Source organism: Melanostigma gelatinosum (assembly GCF_949748355.1).
Source record: "Melanostigma gelatinosum genome assembly, chromosome: 14".
Taxonomy (NCBI): Eukaryota; Metazoa; Chordata; class Actinopteri; order Perciformes; family Zoarcidae; genus Melanostigma; species Melanostigma gelatinosum.
The window spans coordinates 3,381,906-3,392,666 of NC_136647.1; positions in this window are offsets into that span (position 1 = coordinate 3,381,906).

A 10,761-nucleotide genomic window follows, 5' to 3' on the forward strand; every position below is an offset into this window, starting at 1 on the left:
CTCAAATCCGAAGTTGTCAATGTAACTTTGCTTCATTCTTTCTGCCCGAGGACGTCACAACATCTGGTTGAAAGGTCGGCCAAACTGACACAGACAGCGGAAGAAGCTCGTGTGAGGGTTTTCACGTTGCTGGAAGTCCATTTATCTTTGTCTTTGTTCAGTTCAGTCAGTGATGCGTCCTGCTGAATAACCGCACCTTTATCAAGCACCTTAGATGAAATCAGTGGCACTGATGGCGTTGTTTGAGACGCAGCATGTGAACGACCCCGAAGGAGGTGTGAAGGTAGTAAGTAGGAAGAAAGGAAGCGCGAGCGAGACAAAGGGAAAGTGTTTGGCATGAAGCAGCTGTTAGCGAGCAGTCAGTAAGGCACACAGACAGTAAGAGGAGGAAAACGTGCGATATCAATAAGCACCTGGTAGGAAGATAGGCATGCAAGGCACTGGCCCGGTTCAGTATGTGGCTCAGGGACACTTGAGAAGGAGCCGGGGATTGAACCCCGAGCTTGACATTAGTGGACATCCCTCTCTAGATATGGTACATACCTTCATTAAAAACATTTCTCCGAACCGGTCTCTCTCTCTTCCCTCGTGTCCGCCTCTATTTCGTCCACTGCCTGATGAATATATTCATAAACAAGTTATTTGGTGAGTGAAAGTAGAATATAAATGTAATTCCTATGTTGCCGATACACTTCCGCGGCTAGAAACAACGATGCGTTCGCAGTTACCTCACGCGCGCAGCGAACAGTCGCAGCTGCATCTGCTGCGCCGCGCTTCCCTCAGCCAGCGGCCCAGCACGGTGTGACAACAGCAAACTGCAACACAGACATCATGCAGCCGCCTGGTGTTTCAAATACCACAGAGGGCTCGACACACGCCAACACTCGCTTCATCTGGGTTCCCGCTGTTACAGGGATAGTTTTCCGGCACGTTTCCGGGACATTTTCCGTGATGATCGAGCTGCTATTAAAGACATAAACGAATATGTTCTTCTCTGTGGAAGTCTGATTTATTAGACATGCAGTCAATGGATAAAACATGCTTTTTTTTCCAGTGTGACAAATTGTTCGTGAAATAATATAATAATCCAGTTACCAGACAGCCAGTGACTAATATTTACATTTGAAGGATAATGTAACTTACATTATTCTGAGTTTCGGCCTCTTGAATTTGAACCGGCATTTCCACAATTCAAATCACTCTTATCTATAAACTTCTATTTAAAGAGTAATAGGATCCTGAGCATGCCTTAGACATTTCAGATAGCTGCGTTATCCGTTTTTAGGGAATACTGATGGATAGACTGGCAGTTCTTTGTCAGCTGAAGGAAAATAACTGAAATCATTTTCTGGGACAACACAAGCTTTTCCCGGACGTTTGACATTTTCCAGGACTGGTCCCTGGACGCGTAGGAACCCTGTTCATCTTCATCACGTACAGTCTTTGCCTCTTCTTTGGTTTTTCCTCCAGCTTCCTTCCAGCTGTTTCTCTCTCTCATGCTTCTCCACAGTTACATCTTCATATACCTGCTTGACAGTCAGTCCCAACCTCTCCCATCTCCTCCTCTACTCTCGTTCTGTCCCTCTCTGTCTCCTCACGTTCTCTTTCTTCTTGCCTAAACTGCCTCGTCTCCCGCTCTCCTTAACGATTCCCTTTGTTTTACTCCACATCTATGTCGGGATGTTAGTGCACAGAGAAAGATGAAGGTGAAATCTGGCACCAAAAATGGTTCTTTGGAGGAATGCCATAGAAGAACCGTTTCTGGTTCCACAGAGAACCTTTCAGACCAAGGTATTCTAAAGAACTATTTTTCTTCAGAGATTTGAGGAACCATTTCTGGTTCTTTGAAGAACTTAAAGAAATAAAAAAGTTCTCTAAAGAACCTTTTGCTAATTTGTTTTTCAAATGTACACCATCCTCCACCATCCAACAACTCAAACATGAATTACGAACCCTAAAGAACCATATGGCAAACATGTAGAACCATCCAACAGATAGAATGGTTCTTTAGTGGGTGATGGTTCTTCGTGGAACCACACGGCCTTTTACAGAACCAGTTAAGAACCATTATCTTGTGTGTGTGGTGGTCTAGAAGGCAGAAAGTCATGCTTGTTCTCTAAAACTCTTTCCACCAAGCAGTCCGGTTCAGTCCAATGGTTATCATCGTTTTCCATTATGTTATGGTTATTAATGTTCATATAATATGTTGTTAAATGTTTTCCATTATGTTATGGTTATTAATGTTCATATAATATATTGTTAAATGGCTGTTTTTCCTCTGAAAGTCCTGGAACCCGATTAGAAAACTTGGAAATTGTAGCGTTTGTCCTTAACGTCCCTTGTAGGTCAATCTACTTCACAACCACAAACAAGATGCAATCGAGCTGACTAATGTCCTGCCACAGTCACGGTTACATAAAACCAGTTATTCTAATGCGGCATATTAATTAAGCTAAATATTGCATTCATTAGCAAGCATGCTATGGCGCTGTGTGGCGTACATGATATGTGATCTCCATATATTAAAGCATTATTGTTTTTGCCTCACTTAATGTGCAAATTTATACTTAATGTACCAACATGCTCAAAGGTATGATGAGCTCTCGTCGTATGCAGGTAGGTTTTAGCAGCTGTTCCTTGCGTTACTGGCTTGTTTACACAGCGGTATCACACAGGACGACAGAAGGATGATGACACCATTTCCCGAAATTTACAGTTGAGGGGTCTAAACTCACACGCAGTAAATACATGCATTAACAACACCATTAGCTTACAACAACAGGGACATCTGGATCTATCGGAGGGAGCTGGAACTCACTTCTGAAAGGGTTGATAGGAAATGTTTTCAGTTGCACCAGCAGGGCGGTGGGTTTACCGAGCATCTCCCCAGTGTGAATGCGTAGACTCTGCCCCATTGAGGGAGCCGATTGTTCGTTTTAAATGCTGGACTGAGCTCAGTTGTTTCAGGTGTAGTGATCACCCTGATGTCGGGTTTTACTGAAGGATTTTGCCCGCAACAGGAACGTCTCAAAAAGTAATCAAAAATCAAATTAAAAGCCCTCTCGCGTCTTTCTGTGGACAGAATCCCTTTAATTTGTTTACATCAGGGTTTTATTCGCAAATATTTTCAGGAAAGTGTTATTTTTAATTGGCTTTTAATTGTGGATTGCTGTAATTCTTTTAATAAAATAAGCATACGCTTCTTAAACGTTTCCTGTCTAAAATAAATGACATGAAATTAAACATTCTAGTCATTACGAAAAGGCAAACTCTGCGTCGAAAGAAGGGGGTTGCAGCAGCTGTCTGTGTGGACACGCTGCTCACAAGGAACGTTACATTTTGGTGGCAAGTAATGTGTCAAAATAACATGTCGCCACCACGGAAACAATTTATGTTTCGTGAAGAAAAGATCATAGTTTTGGTTAAAAGAACTACATTTGTTACTTCTAACATATACGTAATTTACAATCAGTCAATATTGACTTTTGGATTCACATGGGACACAGACAGCGGTCTCCTGGGTGAAAGTCCTGTGTTACCCATCCATCCATCCCGACCTCCTCCCTATACTTTCAACTGCCGTGAGTCGGACATTTGCATCCTCACATGCTGCTCCTCTGGGTAATGTCTAGATAAGTTCAGGGTTGCAGTTCATGTGTGAAAGAAGCTATAAGTTAGTCTTTAACAACAGTGTGGTGAACTAATTAGTATTTCTTGATCTGTCTTTAGAAGTGGATGATGTGAAGGACTCAGAGGCTTTGTGAACTTTGCGCTGATGAAAGCAGCCTGCAGAGAAACAATATCCAAAACAAAATCCAAAGTTATTTTTTTAAATCGGAGCAAGCTGGAGACCTGAATGACCAAGAAAGCTAACGAGAGACCATTGAACGTGTTAATTAACTTTAAAATAACCTCACAAGGAGGAACATCATCACCACCTACGCCGGAGTCTTATCTGTGCGTGTGAAGCATCTTCAAACTACAACACATGATAAATCCAAGTTCAAAGGTCATAATTCTATCAAACACAGAGGGAAACATTTGCAAACACGTTCCCCCCCATGGTACATACTGGACAGTATTCACATTCACTCCTCTTTGAAGTCTTCCAACTTCTACATTCTCACACTTTAGAATCAGAAACGGTTTATTGCCAGCTGTGTTTGCACATACAAAGAATTTGATTTGGTGAAATGGAGCACAAGTTACTAAATGAACATCATGCTGTATTGAAGAAGACTTGAACCTAGCGATTGAGACCATAAACTCATGTTTACAATGTTTACTGAGGTAATAAATCAAGAGAGAAGTAGAGTCATTTTCTCATAGACTTCTGTACAACCAGAGGAGTCGCCCCCTGGTGGTCATTAGAGAGAATGCAGTTTTAAGACACTTCTGCAGCGGCTTCACTCGGCAGCACTGGAGGACCTCAAAAATAATTTTCGCACTCAAATAAAAATAAGTGAATGAGATGCACCACATGTGAGTGATGTTTATCAATTTCATCTTCGTGTACATAAAGACTTTGCTATATGCATGAAAATAGAGGAACAATTAATTTGGCTATTTGAGATGTAAATTTGGGATATTGTTTCGTTGAAAAGCGTCGGGTTTCAACCACTGAAGGAGGTCAAATTTGTGTTTACCAGCGTTAAAACCACGCACTGCATGTGAGCCCTCAGCTCCTGAGGCTGCAACACGTGGCGGCTCTAATAAGCAATAGCACGTCGATGCCTTGATTTTAAGCCGCTGTCTGAACGCATTTCCAGGCTGCCATTTAGCTGGCTGCCTCTAATATACCTGTCCTCATGAAGCTAATGCCTGGCTCCATTCCTGCCTCAGGTGACTGCCTTTGCGCCGCTCAGAAAATTATTTTTCCGATTAGCATCTGTTGGTCGCCAGGCGAAAGCGACGCTGATGCTGATGCGTGATGCCACCACAACAGCTGCCGTGTTAAAGTGGAAACCAGAAGAAGTCAAAAATATGCAAGGGGGGGGGGTGCTGTGCCCTCTATCTGACACCAACAAGACCCCCAGCAACCACAGCTGGCACCATAATGGAGGTCGTCTGGAGAAACAATGGCGAAATACAGAACCGTGTCTCAAAAGCACGCCAATGAGGGAGTTCATTGTTATGTGTGTTAATTGAACGAAGAATTGTTTTGCTTTTAGCGCTAAACGTTCAGCCATGAAAGTACAACCGTGTCAAGTGTCAAAAAGATTTGGTCTAAACTGACTTGTACCTTATTAGCTCTATTTTAATCTGTGGCAGATTGCAATCTAGAGTTAGTTTAGCCGGATCCCACAGAAACACGTGAAATAAAGACGAACAGCGCATTACTGTACGTGGTGATGTCACTTGATGTGTTAACATCACGCAACCAGGAACCAGCAGTGCCAGAGATTCAGAACGATCGTATTTTGAGGGAAATTGTTGTACGCGAGTCATAACCATGAGAGCAATTTCTGTAAAAGTCTACTATTACAAAATGTAATTACAGGATCGCAAGACTGGAAGCCTGTTCATATCATCCTTGACAGTAAAGGCCATAAGCTCAGCTCATTAAACTGAGCTTACTGCTGCGTTCACAGCCATCTCTTGTGAAAAGTCTCTGACGAGCGTTGAGCAGAGTCACAGTCATGAGTGGCTGCAAAGAGGTCACATGGGAAGAGATGCGAAGACACAGACGCAGGATTCATCCGCAAATTACTTCAAATTAAACCACACAGACAAAACAAACTACTAACTGTAAATAATTCATTGTTGATCGTACTGAGGGCAAACTGTTCGTACAAATGCGATGATTATCGCACATCGGGCAACTCTGCACAGAAACTATGCCAATGGGAAATCAATCGATTGATTTTTATTTGCTCCCAAGTCTGTTTTACATCGCAATGGTTTAGATATTAAAACTCACTTCTGCTGACAAATGTGTAAATATTTTCACTTTAAAGTGTCACTGAAATGCTGATTGTGAGGGAATCCACCACGAAGATGTGAGCTGCTGTGGGCTGTGGCTGAAATGAGAAAGCTGGACAGATAACAGCGATGGAAGAGCCGCGCTACACTTCAGGTCAGGGAGGAAGCAATTAGAAGGAATAATCTTATTATTAGAACAGCACAGTCATTGCAAAACCTCAGTCAGAAGAACACATCGGGATTAAGGCTGCAGTCACCAATACAATCAGTGCAATCGCGGATGGTGCAGAAGTGAATCCCCCCCAACATACCGGCGTGCTGCTGTGTGTTGTGATGCTGTGGTGCGTGTGGTGTTTGAGTCTTTTATCGGTCGACAGACAGACAGTATCTCTGCAGGTTTGAGTCGTTTTGACCCCAAGTGTCCAGGTTTCCCTCAGAGAGACGCAGAGTCCGCGCAGCACTGCCAAACCTCAGGGACGCTGTTCTGTAGTCGACACACGGCACTGACCTGCTGTGACCCCGCGGATCCACAGAGAATCAGGAAACACATCTTTAAAAAACAGGAAATACAGGAAACGGTGGAGGTTCACTGCAGTTTCCATGACATGTATTCATAGAGGCTTTAATCAGATTTAAAAGGTCGAAGGACTTCACAAAACTGACATCATGCACCTTTTTTTTATACATGCACACATTTTTATATCATGCATCATGTTTTATACACCGAAGTCTTATCACAGCATCCTCTGCACCCACAAAATCACAAAGTCAAATATGGGCTGAAAAATCGATCCAGAGGTTATGCAATTTGAGGCTAGAAAAGTACGCAACTGTGAAAAGGGAAGAAGTGTAAAAACTTTATGATACCGCTGCCTCAAAGCCACCACAACCATTTGCATAATCTTTTAATTTGACCACGCAGAAAACACAAGTTGCTGGTCTACCACTGCACCGATCGCTGAGTTTGTTTTACTTTTGTGACTTTCGGAAATGTACTAACGTGTCGACACATTTCTGGTCGGAAATAGAAACGCACACTTTTAAACATTGTGAAAGATTTGGATATCGACGGCGTAGCTATAGGACCAGACAGCAAACCCGATGCGTCATGTCTTAAAGCTGCATTCTCTCTAATGTCCACCAGGGGGCGACTCCTCTGGTTGTATAGAAGTCTATGAGAAAATGATTCTACTTCTCTCTTGATTTATTACCTCAGTAAACATTGTAAACATGAGTTTATGTCTCAATCTCTAGTTTCAAGTCTTCTTCAATACAGCATGATGTTCATTTAGTACATTATGGTCCATTTAGAGTCACACAGACCATAAAGCAGGGGATGCTTCAGGGCGGGGCTACCTTGTGACTGACAGGTCGCTACCACAGCGTTGTCTAGTCAGTCTTAGCTCCACCCCATCCCCATTTCTGATTGCAAAAAAAGATGGCGACAACCAATGGGTGACTCCGACAACTTCTGATGTACAGTCTATGCGTAGGACGTACATCGTGGTGGCTTCAATCGGAGTGTGCAAGGCTGCAAGTTGACAGGAATATTAGTGGAATATTAATTTCCATGAGCCATGCAAACAATTTAGTGGGAACATTTTGAGCATGTAAACGTCGTCACTCAGTCAGTTTCATGTTTGTCTCTCAGCTTCTTCCCCTTCGTGGACCAAAGGCCAGAAATAAAAACCAAGCAGACAGACGCTCATTACGGCACAGGGCACCAATTGGCCACACGGTCGTTTTTCCGATAAAGTCGGCGAACCACTGCTTTGGGTGATTACAGATGTATCTATCTCTGCTTCCTCGTCAGCTCTTCACACATCACAGACTTTTGCTGGTTCCCTTTGGGGATGAATGGAGGGAGTTTGATAAATGGCGCTCGTGTGCGGGAGGCTTTTAACCGATCTCTGTGAACATCAGGCCACTGAGGGTCACCGGAGCCTTTCCAATGGTTTCCCCCATGACAGTATGTTTATGTCAGTCTTGTTGATTATGTTTATATTTCCAAAAACATGCGACTAAACACCTCCAATTCACAATACGAGTTTAAAGCTGCATTAGCCGTCATTCTAAGACTTTGTGTAATGTGAAAGGTGTCGTCGCTGCAGTTTCCATCAGCGGTTCAGATGTTTTTCTGCATCTTTCAGCTTGTTGTTTTGGATTTATGGCCTGCGCACGCTGCCCAGCCTCATTGCCAGATGCAGCATGTGTTTGTGTTCGTGAAAATGCTCCAATAAACCAAACAAATGACACAAAACATTAACGACTGGGGAAGAAAGTTCAGAGTTGCAGCTGAAGAGCTGAATAATCCCCGAGAGTTTATGGAGACCATAAAAGAGCTGAATATTTATAAAGTGGCCAGAAATACAAAAGGATGCTCCATGTCTGCTGGATGTGTAAATAAGCAATTCACCACAACAGCTGTTCACGGTCAACGGCATATTCCTCTGACCCCAAAAGGCTGAAAAAAATCAATGAATGCAGCTTTAATAATTAGCTCTTATCCAGTGGGATCGCTGATATTCATCTAGAATCTACAACAAAGCAAAAGTCAAATTGAGTTATGGGTATGAGTCCAACATTAACAAAGAAGAGAGAAGAAAGAGCTCTAGTCCTGTAAAACTAGTCACCGCCGACTGTTCAGTATTTTAAAAGTACAATTATCTCTTATGTTTCTATTTTGAAAGCAAAGATAATTGAGGGTTCACTTGAACTACAAAGTCCTAATTTAGGGAAATCATGAAAACCTCATTTTGGAATTCAAACCCTTCATCTTCTTTCATTTCCACTGCAGCAGAAAGACTCGACCCTCCCTCTGCTCTGCATTGCCGTCGCCTCCATTATGAAAATTACACCACCTCCCCCCACACACACACACACTTTTCTCCCCTCGCTGCCAGCGACCACGGCACCTCTCTCATAATTCCTCCTGCTATATGGCTGCTGTCGGGTGATGAAATGCTTTCCTTGACCAGAGCGGGGCCTGCCGGTTGTTTTAGTGTTGGGGTTGTAGCAGAGCGGTAAAGCATCGCCGGCTAACCCCGGCTGACAGAGAGCCATATCTCATAACCGCTCGCTGCATTTCAATTAAGGCCTCATGGGCAAAAAAAGGCCGTATCAGACACCGAGTGTTTGCAAGTTATGTAATGCATACATGCACACACACACACACACTTCCATGTTTAACCTTGCACAGAATGATGTATCTGCAAACGAGAAGTTTGTGCCTAAAAAATACAGTTTGGCCTAATATGTTCAGAAACAGATAGTCTTGCATGATGTTCATGTCTTTGTTCGAGCTGAACGTGACATGATGAAATGTCACAGGTGGATCAACATATTGACTTTTCTGCTTGCACCGTTCTCACACACACACACACACACACAACACACGCTGACAATACAATAACCCTCTTTATAGAGGAAAGCATCAGAGCAGACTTTTACTGTGATGTTTGGAAGCGTACGTCTCCACCGCTGGATCAAAAACACACTTTGGACCTTGTTATCAGGACTGAATTTGGTTGAAAGATTTAAGTTGGTGAAAGTTGAAAATGATATTAATACATGTTATGCTTGACATGTTTGTCCTCTCAGGACATCGGAAGGACCTTTTTGAAGGGTTGCACAACAGTTAAAGGTGCAAGATGTTTGCACAGTGAACATCAATATCTCTCTCTCTCTCACAGCACCTTCTTTCTATCTCCCTCTCGCTCCAGAAAAGCTTTATCCTCTGTACCTTCTGTTCTATTGTGCAGCGACGGTGCCCTCATCAAAGTGAAGCAAAAGGGCGAGAAGAGGGTTCAGCATGCTGTACAAAGAACACACACTGCAACATTGTGTGTGTGTGTGTGTGTGTGTGTGTGTGTCTACCCACCACAATGTCTGATTGAGACTTTTCCTTCCTCAGCCTCATTTATAATATGAATAAGCTTTATGTACACAGAGCTATTCTCCACAAATAAACAAACTTGCTGCTGGAAAATATACAATGCAATGAAATACCACAGCAACAACAAATACACACATGATATGCTCAAGTAAACAGCAGCACTGACAATGGAAAATAACAGCATGTAACACAGAGGTGAAAGTTCAGAAACTGTGCGATTATCATGTTTATTTATGGTCACTACACTTAAAATTGATTTAGCAATGATTTATAGGTATTAAAATCCCTCGGAGCATCTAATCACTGAAGAGATGGCGTGTCAGTGTGAGCAATGACTTCCTTGAGTTATGGACGATATTTGCTGAACAGTTACGGTGACAAATGTTTATTTGAAAGTCGGGTCGATGATTCATGAGCCAGAGTCACGTTGATGCATCTTTTAATTGATGGGCTGTAACTTTGTATGTCTTCTTTGTTCATTAATTAAGTCCCTTCAAACTGGCCACGTCAGGAAAAAGGTTTTGGAGGAGAGGAAAATAATTTGCGGTGGGAAGCTGTGTTATTGTGCGTTTTTGAGCATTCGGGTCTTTGAAAGTCTTTGTCGGTGAATTTAGATATGCTGAATCACAGAGCGCTGAAGGAACATAAACCCTCAGTATGCACATTGCTTTATCTCGCTGTGGTCCACCATGGACTATTTATTGAAGGTCTTATCGGTCAGATTTCAGTCTAATTTAGGTCAATTTACTTGTCAGAGGTTAAATATGATTTTTTAAAAACAGGGATACAATTCTAAAGTGAACTGAAGCAAAGTTGTGTTTGCTCGAAGTAGAAATGTTAACGTCTCAATTTAGGAGTAAACTTTCGAGCATCGCTGCGTTTCTCACTGCGTTACTGTCACCGACTGTAGACGAACGACGCGCTGCTGCTTCGAGCTGCTGCGG